This window comes from Lissotriton vulgaris, chromosome 1_1 (assembly GCF_964263255.1).
Source record: "Lissotriton vulgaris chromosome 1_1, aLisVul1.2, whole genome shotgun sequence".
Lineage (NCBI taxonomy): Eukaryota > Metazoa > Chordata > Amphibia > Caudata > Salamandridae > Lissotriton > Lissotriton vulgaris.
In genome coordinates, this window is record NC_141685.1 from 1,089,872,080 (window position 1) to 1,089,883,534 (window position 11,455).

The following is an 11,455-nucleotide window of genomic DNA, read 5'->3' on the forward strand; positions in this document are numbered from 1 at the left end:
TCCACAAGTAAACAGCACCATGAATTGTATTCTATTTAGCTTATTTTCTGAAATGGAAAGACAGAAAAGAGTAATATCCACATAGGAATCTTGTTCATGTAATCTAAAAGCATAATTCTTCTGTCACTGTCAAATGAATGCCGCAATGCAGACTGACTAGGCCTGATCCTTTCAACTGAAGCCTGGTTATGCTAACTAAAATACATTTAAAGTTAGCATTATTATTCATTAATTTAAACCACACTTGCACTCCCTATCTTTTACCTGTGCTAACTTTAGCCCCTATTAGTAACGCTAATTTCAAAAAGTGTCAAATTAACAGTTTTAAATATAACATTTACTCATTTCAATGTTAACGTTTCCTTAGCACAGAAAATCTTCGCTTTTCATAAATTTGTGTTGCTCATAATTGCACTTTTTTGTTCTGATTTGTTTATTTATTTTTCTATAACTTTTTTGCGGTTTATATGAACCATACAAACAATAATACGTGATCTTTCCCAGGCTTGTGCATTCATATGTTTACATTTTCTATTCTCCACGATTCAAATGTTCATATACTTGACACATTATATTTTCAAACAGATTAATTATTTTACATTTAACTGAACAGGGCTTACTCTTCAGGGGACGATTACGCTAGTAGAGCAATCAAGAGCTGTTGTTGACAAAGTCAGTGGTAGAAAAATTGCCATTTGTTTATTTACCAAATATTTTTTTAAATGCACTGCAGGTGGATCCAAAAAGCCTCCCTGAATAGACTGGCCCTAACTGCTTTCTTCCACGTTTAAAGACCGAGTAGACAACCCAGTAGATCTCTTTTTTTGTAGTTTAAGGCATTCCGGATCTGTGGGCCAAGAACTTTGATGGTCTTTCCTCTGTTCTAGTTGAGGCAGAATTTTACTTCAACCACTAGTTTAAAGTCACTAGGTTTGAGGGCACAGATGAGGTGGTGGCAGGAATCCAGCTTCTGCAGACATTGCAAATACCCAACATGTGTATGGGTAATGGTCCAGGCAGTTAGATTGGAAGTAGGCCTAACCGCGTGGAATGTCCAGGTGCAGATGAGTCTCCTTAGATTCTTGGAATCGATTGGGGTAGGGGGAAGTTACAAAGGTGTCACAATGGTGTATGAAAGAAATCCAGACCAGTGAGTTAAAGTGGGCCAAGGCAACAAGAAGTAAACTCCGGGCCATTTGTGACCACCTGAATGTGAACATTGACCCTCTGACACTCCAAACTAATGTAATAAAGAGCGTACTAAAAGCACAGGGAAAAGACATTTCAAGGGGCACAGACCAAGAGTATTTGAGAAAGAAGGACTCCGTGACATTTATGAGCCCAGGTTGGGAGAAAGACTTAAGCTTTCCATATATAGATTTGCTACCAAACCGTTGGTTAAGGATAGAAGTTCTTAAGTTAAGAATAGGTATTAACCCGATATTTTTAAATAGTGCAATTAAATCAGCTTTAACGCATCCTGATGGCAAATGTGTGTGTAAGCTAGGAATGAAATGTAATATTTTGCACATTTTATTGGATTGTGATATGTTTTTAAATTTACGCAAACAGTTCCTTTGTCCGATATTTTTAAAATACGATGTTGAGGTGCGTTCTCAAGCACGGGAGGTTCTAGTTGTTATGGAAAATTTAGACATCGCGATAGCCATCGGGAAATTTATGTTGGGTGTTTATAAGTTCCCGGTTTGGCAGGAGGCTCAAAAACAGCAAATAGCTTTATAATCCAAATGAATCCTTGTTTTAAACTGTATAAAGGTAGTTTTTAGGATAATTTGACTTTTTATTGATATGAATATGAAATTGTGATACGTTGATTTTATATGTCAAAGTAGGAACTCTGGTTTATAGATCAAATGGTCTAAATAAACTTTATTTTTTACTTGACATTGCAAATACCCAACATGTGTATTCAAAGTAATAAATGGTCTTGCTCCAACCTAACTCTCCAACATCCTTCCCCAATGCACACATACTCAATATTTAGAATCCACAAAACACAACTTTATGACTACACCGAAGCCACTATGTGGCTGTCTCAAACCTCCTATTTTTTCATATTCTAGGCCCCATGTATTAGACTCCCCTCCACAAACATTGAAGCCATTTCTCTTCATTCATAACAGCCGTATAAAGTTACTTGTTGCAACTTGAGAGGAAAGTACGAATAATCTTAGTCTTGCTGTAAATATCTATAACTCCTTCTAGAGAGTATGCCCCACCCTACTAAAGTGTGTAGTATTGTCATTCAAATACATGTGTAAACGTGTTTTCATTAACTAGAAGCTAATGTTTATTTCTGTGTATTTAAGTTAGCATAACTAAGCTCAAATCTAAATTACTGGGCCTCAGAATGCTTGCGCCAAAATCCATTTGAAAGTTTCTGAAGAAAATGTGGCCTTTAAAATTGCACGAGCAAGTTTCTTTAGTGTATGTTTCTGGTCTGTGTTTTTCCTTTTCATAAAATAGATTAAATGGGGAGCAGGAGAGGAACATGGCGGCCGGCTACGAAGCAGGTCCCAGGATGCTCTTTATGGATTGACTTACCAGTAGTGTGGTAGATCAAGTGGCAGGACTTAGGGGGTCTTTGGCTTTGTCCCGCACCAAGGGAATTTTTGTGGAACATTTCCCCAGTTGCCCTTCTCGGGGACGGCAACTGTGGCGTTGTGGAGATTATGGCTGATGAGACCACACAGGAAGCTGGCATCAGAAATCAAGCATGTGCGCCAAGCTGCAGCGAAGATCTCCTTCCATGTTACTGGTGGCAGAGGCAACGCCAGTGCTTGTGGAGGCGCAGCTCTGTTTGTGGCAGGGCTACGGAGTCGTGGAGATCTGGAGCAGATTGATTAGAGGGCAGCAGACTGGGTTTACAGTTTAAGTACCCAGGAAAGGTGGATGGAAGTCAACCTGAGCACACCTCCTGTGTTAAAGGTAAAGGGGTGGCAGTACAGGTGGCCAAATCTAAAGAGGGGTCAGAGGAACAATTTCTGCAGAGGGAGTACCAGACCCATCCTGCGATGCTTGACAAGGGAAGGTACAAAGGAAGAGAGAAGTGTGCACAATCTAGTTCAAACTCATGATCTAAGGCATTAAGAGGAAAGACTGGTGGGGCTAATGGTATTGAGGGAACATTGAGTGCCTGCGACAAGCCAGATAAGTCATGTAAAGGGAGAGCGATAGGCGGCTTGGAATCCAGCTTATGGATAACTCCAAGAGCAAGCACGGTCAAGGTGGTGATGGAAGGGATCTGAAGAGGTTGAAAATTACACCATCGATGAGAACCTTTTTGAAAGCGCTACCCAATAACCCAGGCGGCACGACATACATGGCAGACTCTGTAGATAGGGGAACAATGAAGTCAGAGTACCTCGTACAATGGGGGCCCTCAAAGAAAGTGGGAAGATTAGAGCTAGCAATAGTGCAACAGTATTATCTCCAAGGCTCCTAGAGGGTGTGGCCAGATATACCAGTAGGGGAGTTAGTAAGGAGAACACAGTGAAAGTGTCCACTTTAAATAGATACCAACTTCCGGCAGAGGTTGTTGATATTAGAAGGCAGGTGGAAGACGAGAGAGGCTGTACCACCAGTGTGAGATATCATGGTCACTGCAGAAAGTGAAAGATGGGAACACGCCCCCCTTAGTAACCTGGGACTACCATCAGAAGGTAGGGTGGAAAAAGTGAACAAGGTCTTCACAGTATCGCCTTCTTCAAACTCTAACCCTTGCCTGTCAGAACACTTAAATTCACCCTTCACGGTCGAGGGTGTGTTGATGTTTTTGGTGTCGGAAATCAAATTGAGATTCACAATATCAGAAACAGATTCATGGGGCAAGTAATGTCCTAGGAAAGAAATTAGATGGCCCGCCGTAAAAGACCCAGGTTCTAGAGGAGATAGTCACTGAGCTCAAAGGATCTGTATCCCAGAGCCAAAAGGAAATCTTGCAAATGCAACAGAAGGAGTGAGTTTTCAAAGAAACTGGAGCAGTTGGGCAATAACTCCAGAAGGAATAATTTGAGGATTTTAAATGTCCCAGAGGGAGCAGGAGAAGATTTGAGATATTTTTTAGTGGAAACGATAAAAATGGTAGGCCCACTAGAAGACACCACAGTAGATTTAGCAAGAGATATTCAGAGAGTACACCAAAACCCCTATAGCAGGAATCCGAACAAGAAAAAACCTCAGAAGATTTTAACGTCCTGAATTAATTAGGGCAGTAATTACTAAAGCTCTAAAACTGAAATCCTTGATGGCAAAGGGGTTTCATTTTGAAATAAGATAAGGTATATCTCGGTTCACTCTAGAGATGGATTGAGAGTTAGGAAAACAAATGTATGAGCTAAAGAAACTAGGCGCAACTGTTCAACTGAAGTTTCCAGCCTCTCTCATAGTGATGCAGGACAATAAAATGTATAACCTGAAGTATTACAAAGAAGCAGATGAACTGATTAGCAACATTAAAACTCTTAAGGTAGCCGCAATATAGGTTGAATATGGTAGACATTAGCAAGGACACATGAGTATATTGAACCATGTAGAACCATATAAATGGCTCCGGTACAGATACAGGTACAGGCTCAGAGTTGAGTGGAAGCACAGATTCGGACTCAGACCCGGCCTTGGTATCACCAGAACACCAAACAGGGAATTCTGAGTTCGAGACATCAGAAGTTGAGCGGGTAACAGTGCACAGAGCTCTCGTACGTCGGAAGTCAAACAGTGCTAAAAGGAGGGCACACACGAGAGCATAAATTTCGCTGAGCCCAGCGCAACTGTAAGTGACAAATAAGTTAAACTGGGACTATTCGGCCACGTCACAGATTTACCGGGAGGGAGCAGACACTGGTTCTCATCAGTCTAATCAGTCGCAGCATCAAAATTCTAACTTTGACCTGCTATTCACAACCTTAAAGCAGATGCAGAGTGAAGCGAGAGCTGAAGGGCGTAGAGCTAGGCATGCTAATAAAAAAATACAGGGGTCTCTGCGAAAAGTTAACAAACTGTATGCAGATATGGCTGGGAGAGTAACAGAGGTGGAGGAAAGATTTGGGAAGCTGGAAGATGTAGTTGCAAAGCTACAGGAGGATAAACAGGAGCATGACAAAACAGCATCAGATGTCCTCTGGAAGCTTGAAGATTTTGAAAACAGTCAACGGCGAAACAACATAAGACTGCTAGGAATTGAAGAAGGGAAGGAGGGTCAGGACATCTGGACATTTGTGGTGGAGCTGCTCAGAGGAGCATTTCCTGAGTTAACCAAGTGGGATTGGGAAAGCGAGGTCCAGCAAGTACATCGGTTCCCTCTGGTGCAGAAAAGGTGGACCACAGCTGGTAAACCAAGGGCGATTTTGTTATATGTAGGCAACTTCTTGTTAAGAGAAGAATTGATGAGTAAGGCAAAGCCAGAAGCTAAACGAACCTACAAGGATGTAACTTTCTTTACCCGCCCTGATTTTTGTCACACCACCGTTGAGAGACGGTGGCGGATGAGACAATTAACAACCCCATTTCAAAACGCCCGGTGTGAAGCTTATTTGATGTTCCCATCCCGCCTTAAAGTAGGAGTTAACGGGCAGTTTAGGGTTTTTTATTCTGAAATTTTGGCTCAGGAGTACCTTACTTCTCTGAAGGAGAGTAGAGGGCAGAATAGTCAGATGGTGGCCTTGAAACAAGTTAACCGAAAGTCACAATGTTAGTGCGAGTTGACTTAGCGAATAAACTCTAGCACAACCCGGGGACATAAGGTGATAAAATGATGTAACAACAGGATCAGCACACGAGAAATAAGCATCATGTAGGGAAAATAAAGAGGAGAGGGGGGGGGGACACCCTGGGGCCAAGCTGTCACGTATAGGTCAGGATTGACCTATTTGCCAGTAAAGGGGGGGGGGGGGAGTGCAAGGGTGGGGTGTCTGGGGAGGGGGAGGGAGGGGAGAGGGGGTACAGGGCACGACATAGTAAAAAATGCACAGGTGGACTAGAATAGGTGTGGGAAGGAGTTGGTACACTTTGCACAATGGTATCCAGGAAAACAGTAATTGTAGAGAAACTAGTCCAAGCGTTGTTGGGGATGAAATTCTTTCTTGGCTTCACGGTTTCAAGAGCGGTAATTCATTTAGAAGCATTAAATGGCTGTTAAATTGGTAACTTGGAATGTTAGCGGCCTGAATGATCGTCAAAAAAAGGCAAAGGATTGCAGTATCACTAAGACAGATGAATGTGGACTTTATATTGCTACAAGAAACTCATGTTATGGCTTCACAGGGGTACCTTCTGGACCAACTACGTTTTCAGGTTTTAGCATATTCAAAACAAGGCTCTAAGAACAGAGGTGTTGCTATATTGGCAAGAAGTAGGAATGTGATAACCAGAAGGGAACTCTAGGACCAATGGGGCAGGTGGGCACTAGTTGAGTGTTTTCTGGAGGGAGAGTGGACTACATTAGGGGTAATTTATGGCTCAACGGAGGATGATCTGGAGGTCTTTGAGTTTCTAGACTTGGAGCTGGCGGCTTGGGCTCCCCGTGTTATTTGGGGGGGGGGGAGGGACTTCAATATCAATGGAGCGGATGGGTTAGGGGTAGGATCTTTTGGGAGGTATCAAGGGAGGAAAAAAGAGTACATCGAGCAATAGGGGAAATGGTGAGAAACAATATGCTCTCTGATGTGTGGGGGATAACAAGACCTGGTGATAAAGGGTTTACGTATTACTCTGCCCCTCATCAGATATGCGTAAAACTGGATTACTTCCTCATTTCTAACTCATTGATTTCTTGTGCTAAGATGGAGAGATTTCCCCGAATATTTAGCGATCATAATCCCTTGATATTAAGTATGGATGCATCAATAAGAAGTAGTAAGGAGAGAGTTTGGACATTTGAAAGAGGGCTCCTGTAGGATCAAAAGTATGTACAGCACATGTCGCAATGGATTAAAGATTTTTTTGAAATTAATAGGGGTAGTGCGGCTGCGGGAGTAGTCTGGGACGCCTTTAAGGCGGGAGTGCGCGGTGAGACCTTAAGTTTCAACACTTTCAAACGCAAGCAGGAGCAGATTAGGAATAAAGAGTTGGTTAGGGCAGTAATGGATGTGGAGGAGGAGCTTAATCATTGTGTGTTAACAGGGGTCCCGCTAGACGATGTTCTTGTTAAGATAGCAAAGGCAAAAATGGAGGCGGAAGAGGACATCGTAAATAAGGCAGCTAAGATTTATATGACCAGAATGGAGAGATGTCATGAGTATAGTGAAGCAGTTGGGCGAACGTTAGCCATACGCACAAGGCAAAAGGCTGCTTCAGGGGAGGTAAGGGAAGTTAGGGATACAGCAGGTAGACTACATACAGACGCTGATGAAATACGGGAAGTGTTTAGAAAGTTCTATGCCACTTAGTATGATGACCGGCAAGGCAGAGATCCTGAGGAAATAGGGGCATATTTGTAGGACATTCCGATGGGACGGTTGACGGACATAGAAGCGGAAGAACTGGTAGATTTAGAAGAGATTAAGGTCGCCATATCAAATCTTCCTTCTGGAAAAGCGTCAGGGCCAGACCAAATCCCAATTGAGTTCTACAAGGTAGTCTGGGATGTACTCTGTGAGGATATGGTTATAACGATGCAGAAGGCACAGGTAGGGGATTCAATACCAGGGTCATGGGAAGGTGCCGATATTGTTATAATTTTAAAGAAGGGGAAAATAGCTACTGAACCTGGGTCATACAGGCCAATTACACTCATGAATTCTGACACAAAAATATTTTCTAAATCATTAGCAACAAGATTCGCTCAAATAATAGGCACCCTGGTGAGCACCAACCAACATGGTTTTATTCCAGGTAGGGGTACAACTCACCATACACTTATGGTTATTACGCTATTTGATGCCGCAGGAGACCCGATGGCAGTAATGCTATTAGATGCAGAGAAAGCCTTCGATCGGGTCTCCTGGGATTATCTGTTGCATATTTTAAAAAGATCAGGTTTTAGAAATGGATTCATTAAGGCAATCCAAGCATTATATACGGACCCGAGGGCTGCAATTCGGATAATGCAGGCTCAACCCGCCCACTTCAAATAAGGAGAGGCACTAGACAGGGCTGCCCATGTTCCCCGCTGCTATTTGCGATGTATATGGACCCGCTGATTTGAAGCCTAGAAAGGTGTGAGAGGATTCCCCCGCTGCATACACGTATGGGGCAATGTAAGGTGCTTGCATACGCTGATGACGTGGCAGTAATAACACCCAACCCCACAGAGGCTATAATTCAGGTGGAGATCGAGGCCTTGCATTGAACACCACTAAGACGCAGATAATTAAAAACCAATTTACGGACTGTCTTGATCATCGTGTGGTGCAGGCTGGAGTATATCTTGGGGTAACTATCACTTCTGACTTAGGCACTTTAGTGGAGAAAAATATAACACCAATATTGGCTAAAGTGAGGAAGGATCTGGATAGGTTAGAGCAGGGGTCTCCAAACCGGTCCTGGAGGGCCGGATCCATGCCAGATTTTTTGGATATCCCCATTGAGATACATGGAGTAATTTTAAAAATCTGGCATGGATCCGCCCCTACAGGACCGGTTTGGAGACCCCTGGGTTAGAGAATCTGCATCTCTCAATAGTGGGACGTAGCAACATTGTAAAGATGATGGTTTTGCCTAAGTTTTTATATATCTTCAGAGCAATTCCATTGCTGTTTGAATCTAAATGGTTTAAGGGATGTGAGCACATGATTAACAGGTTTATTTGGGCCAACGGAAAGACGAGGAGAGCTCTTAGGTATATGGAATTGCCTCGAGATAGGGGAGGCTGGTTGTTACCAGATCTAAAGCTCTACTATTGGGCTGCGGCACTACAGTATATGGCAGGCCTTTTAGGGGGAGGAGTAACAGAGGGGCAAGAGGAGTTTGGGTCGTTAGCAATCTATGGTTTAGTTTTAGGGGCAGAAGCGGAGAATTTGTTTTTGACACGTTTTAAGATGATCTTGGCTGCGCATAGTGTATGGAAAGCGCTTGCAAAGAGCTTTGCACTTGGGAAGTATAATGCTTACACTAGGCGGAGTGCTAACCCTATATTCCCTTTAGATATTTTTTCAGGGTCGGTTTTTGGAGAATGGAGGAGGAAGGGGATAAGGATGATTAGCGATCTTATGGGTACACAAGGAGTGCTTCAATTCTCGGAGCTACAGATTAAATACGGTTTAGAGTCAAGCCATTTTTTTAAAATTTCTACAAGTGAAAAGCTATTTGGAAGCAAAGAGGGGGGGACCGGCAGGATTCAACAAAATCCCCATTACGGATATCATACAAGCCGGCTTGGACTGTACAATCAAGAGGTTTTATTCCGAGCGGATAAAAGCGAAGCTGGATGATATGGATAGGATGGCTGAGAAATGGGCGACCAAGCTGGAAATAGAGGAAGAGTGCTTTCACTTATCATTAGATCTGGGGCAGAATATTTTGTGTTCTGCATCTCTCCAGGCACAACATTATAAAAAACTGTCTACCACCTCTACTATACCCCTGTGAGAATTGCACAATGGGGAGGGACTTCTGGAATTAACTGCCCTAGATGTGGAAGCGCAGAGGCTGATTTAGCACATATTTGTGCGACATGTACACACCTGCAATCAGCACAAAAAGACATTGAGATATTCCTTAGTAGAGTGTTAGGTGGGGAGATAATCTTGACTCCTTCGACGATATTGCTTGGCATAAACAACAATGATAGGCAGATGAAGGGCGGATACTTTATATTTGTTGCAATGGCAGTTCTCAGGCTATGTATAGCTTCGGCTTGGTTAGACATTACACCTCCGACATACCATCAATGGTTAGCTACATTGCTGTCGATTTATAATTTAGAAACTGCAATTTATGCTAGGAAGGGGAAAAAAGGGAGAAAGCTAGGGGAGAAAATGTGGGATCCGATCAGGAAATGGAAAGAAGAAGGTCGTTTGTAGAGCGGGATTAGGTAGGTTGTGTACCCTATGTTTTCTTTTTTTTTTTTGGAGGTTGTTTGGGAAAGCCGCACCGGATTCTTCCTTTTTCTTTAATTGTCTCTTTGCTACTATGTTTGTTATACAAAAGAATAATGCAGAATGTGACTATTGTAACCGACTTGGGCGAAAATATGTGTGTTTGTATAATGTTTTGTTTTCACATGTCGTGTCCTGTATATGTACCATAAAAAAATGGGAAAAATTCATAATAAAAATATTAAAATAAATAAATAAATAAAAAAACATATAAATGGGATAGCCACTTCAGTACTTAACACTTAGTTTGCTTGTTATAACTTAACAATTGATCCAGTCACACAAATCACTTTTTAGTCATTCTGTAGGTAGCCTACATGACAGTAGATCTGCCCAAAAGGACCTGGGGATGGTAAGGGTGGAAAAGAGGGTCTAGAGGGGGAGAAGCACAGAGAGCACAGGGGAGGAAGCATTAGCAGGAAAAGGTTTTTTAGAAAATCAGTAAGCTTATTTATAACTAGACTGATAAGAAATAAATGCATATCGGTTTATACAAGTATATGGAAGCCATAAGCAGCAGTACAGAAGCCCTACTCCGAATACTTTCATAGAATATAATTGGATTGTGTTCCTCGGATATGAATTTACCTTGAATAAATGAAAAGACAAGAGGGTTTGGCAAAGCAGGAATAAGTTGGTTTAATTAAACACAGTGTCCGGGAGAGCATCAACAGTCGTGTGTGAATACAGTGTCAATGTTCATAAGTTTTGGCTGTTAATACACAGTTCTTCAAGTACAATCCAACGACTACACATTTTTGTAAAACATATAGATCTGGGCCTAGTCATGAACCATAAATTCAACCATCTGATAAGGGGACACAGGTGGCTCTTGACCTTGTGGAGAGCTGGTGTGGGCCAGTGTGTGTGTACAGATGTCTGGCATGGTGAGCGCGAGATCACGGCATGTGGTGTGCATGATGTGTTCCGATTCGCTGAGTGTTTCTAACTACATGTGGCATTTGACTTTGTGGTATTTTGGTAGCAGGCGCCTTTGGCCAAACATGTTTTATTGGGGCCAATCTCCTCGCACCTGTTTGTGGTTTAACTGCCTATCTGTGGGATCGATCAGGGTTTACCCTGTTTGTCTTTTTGTCTATAGTCTAAGTGTAACCCCACCTGTGACCTATCAATTAGTAGGCTTGGATTAGGGTCATAGGACCTGTCTAACCATATATCTTTGACTCTGGTTGATGGGGAGATCATATCGGGTGAGTATGACAGCAATAATACAAGTTCATTATTACGTGTACATATAACATGGAGGTCATGGATATATTTACCGACATTCTCATTACTTATGCGTACATTTGTCATAGCGTACATCGACATCTTTTTTTACTGGTATTGACATTGCTATGCGTGCATAGATTATGGATAAGGCTCCTGGTTTTCTGTTT